Source organism: Marmota marmota, unplaced genomic scaffold (genome assembly GCF_001458135.2).
Source record: "Marmota marmota marmota unplaced genomic scaffold, marMar, whole genome shotgun sequence".
Taxonomy (NCBI): Eukaryota; Metazoa; Chordata; class Mammalia; order Rodentia; family Sciuridae; genus Marmota; species Marmota marmota.
This window is the reverse complement of record NW_026000026.1, coordinates 7538534-7541656: the sequence shown is the minus strand read 5'-3', so window position 1 is coordinate 7541656 and position 3123 is coordinate 7538534.

Genomic DNA, 3123 nt, shown 5'->3' with positions numbered 1-3123 from the left:
GCCCCTGCCGTGGTTTCCTCGTGCTCTTGCCACACTCTGCAATGGCCGCTCTCCTGTCCTTGAGCTCAGAGGCCAGGCCCTGGGTGGCCTCTGTGTCCCCAGGAGCCTTTTGCAGAACAAGCTGAGTCAGACCCGGGGAGGCGCCTCCTGCCTCTGAGCTTCGCTTTCTCCTTCAAAACCGGGGACGACAGGAACTCCAACACTAGTATTTATGGGGCCTCATGAGCCAGAGAGGACTGGCCGCCCTCCCAGTGTCCACTCATCCTGGCCGCTGTATACCTCCCGTGCCATCAGTGGTCACCAATGAGAAGGGAGAAGAGGTTGGGTAGGCCTGGTGATTGGCAGATATACACCACCTGCCCCTCCTCGCTCGCTCCTTCTTTCTGCCAAGGATGTAGATGTGATGGCTGGCACTCTGGAAGCCATCTTCGATTCATGGAGGCAATCTTGGGGTTGGTGGAGCAGAAAAGTAGAAGCCTAGGACCCTGATGACCATGGAGTCATCATTCCAAACCTGAATGCTACACCTTTTGACTTCTTAACTGGGGCGGGGGGAGAACACGCTTACCTAAGTCCGTTGTTTGTGCTGTGTTTTGGGGTTGTCTAAAGGACAAGTTTTGGCCGGGCACAGGAAGTGCGTGCTGTTAGTCCTCAGCACCGCAGCTGTGCAGGGGTCCTGGCTGACTCACAGTCCAGGGCTTAGGGCCTGAAGGGGCATCTTCCCCGGTGCCTCCTGGGGGCCCCATGCCTTGACCTTGTAGGGTCCGAGGACTCCTTCACCACCTACTCACTCATCGAGGAGCCGGCTCAACAGACTGTTGGACACGGGCCTATGAGGAGAGCTGACATGGCCACCCGCCCCACAGGAGCCCCCAGAGCAGGGTGGTTATTAGTTCCAGGGCCTGGGTGAGCCCGGGGCCCACAGACAGCAGTACACACCTCACAACCCGGGAAGTGCTGGCCACCCAGGCCTCGATGTGAAGGGCACCCCCAGTTTGGGCAGTGCACATCCTACACGACCGTGTGACAGATCTGGGAGGTAAATCCCCGTCTCCTACTTGGACGCCTTTTCCTCGGCTCCCTGTAACCTCCTGGTTTGTGCCCAGATTTCTTCTTGTTGACGTTGGCTTCTGCCTCTCGATTCTTTCTCAATCGTCAGGGGCACTTTGTTCCCGTCGAGAGGGAGGAATGAAGGCTCTCGGGAAGCTCCGTGTGTCCCCAACCAGGTGGCGGGGCGGTGGGCCAGCTCTCACCGGGGGCCTGAGTGTCCTTACCCATCGGCCTGTCCCCTGGGAAGGTCTACTTCCTGCTCTACCTGGTCCCGCTGGGCCAGGCTGACTGTTCCCGGAGCTGAGCCGGGAAGCAGGCGGGTCCAGCCATCTCGCGCCCACCCCCTGCGGTGCCCAAGGCCTTGAGGCCCCTCTCCTGTCCCAGCACCTCCGCCCTGACCCGCGGGCTGCTCACCCGCTCTGCAGGCCCAAGGGGTCCCCGGCCCGTGCCCAGGCTCAGGGCATCTGCAAGGCAACAGGCTCATGGACTGAGCAGCGTGTGGCGCTCTCCTGGGTCCATGTGACTGGAGAAGAGAAGGCGGAAATGAAACCCAAGAAATGTGTGCATTTCACATTAAAGTTGTTTTACTCCAAAATGGATGAATTTCCTTTTAAAAGCCTTTCTAAAATCAGGAACAATTATTGTGGGGGAAAAAAGATGCTTGAAGTATTAATTTTTAGATTATTTATTTCTGATTTTAAATGAACACGTTGATTTTTGCATGACAGATGTTGAAATTAGTCCATTTAATCTTCAAGGTTTGTTTTTGTGGTGCTGGGTATGAAACTCAAGGCCCAGTGCGCTAGCCAAGTGCTCTGCCCTGAGCTACTTACCTGGCCCTAAAATCTAAAAAAGATTATAGCTCGGGAGGCTGAGGCAGGAGGATCAAGAGTCCAAAGCCAGCCTCAGCAAAAGTGAGGAGCTAAGCAACTCAGTGAGACCCTGTCTCTAAATAAAATACAAAAGAGGGCTGGGGATGTGCTCAGTGGTCGAGTGCCCCTGAGTTCAATCCCTGGTACCAAAAAAAAAAAAAAAAAAATCAAGACACAGTGAAGTGTGCAAAGTGTGCAAAGTGCTTTTCACCTGTATCAGATCCTGTATGGCACCTCTGCATGCACCCCAGAGATCCCCACTTTCTTCCTACTCAATACTTTTCCCTCCTCTCACCCCATTGGTAGGTTCTCATTCTCTCTCTCTCTCTCTGTCTCTCTCTCTCCCCTGGAGTCCTGCTGTGTTGCTTAGCCTGACCGTGAACCCCTGGGCCCAAGTGTGCTTCCCACCTCAGCCTCCTGAGCCACTGTGACTACAGGTGGGTGCCCCTGTGCCCGGTGCCTGTTCTGACTTCTACCACCCACAGTCGGCTTTGCTGCCTCCAGAGCCCTGCGGGGCTGGAGGGTACAGCATGTGCTCCTGGGCGTCTGAACGTCTGGGAGCCTCATCTATGTGGCTGGGCATCAGCGACTGTTCCTACGCATTATTTAGTGTGCGCAGTGGCGCGTGCTTGGAATCCCAGCAATTCCCGGAGCGGGGGCAGGAGGACCACAAGTTCAAGACCAGCCTGGACAACTAACTTATCAAGACCCTGTCTCTAAATAAAAAATAAAGAGGGCTGGGGACGTGGCTCAGTGGGAGAGCACTCACCTGGCCTGCTCAGGCCTGGGCTCCATCCTCAGCACCAGACACACACACACACACGCGCACACACGCGCACACGCACACGCACACCAACAAAGCTAAACTGAAATATTTTTGTAAACTAAATAATATGCATCTCTCCAACCTGCTGTTGACGGACATCTGGGGCCACCTCCATCGGGTCTGGGATCATCATGAGTCCAGCCTGGGGGACGGTCCCTGCACTGGCTCTTCGAGGACGCGGTCTTGGGTTCCTGGGAGCCCTTGGCCCTCCCAGAGTCCACGCAGCCCCGGGCCTGTTTCCGAGGTCCCGCAGCCACGCTGGCTGTTCCCCGCTGTTGGACCGGCCTCTCGACCTCAGCACGCACTGCCCTGGGCCATCAGGTCCCCTTTCCCAACCTTCCAGCTCGGCGGCCTGGCCAGCGCGTGGTCACGTGG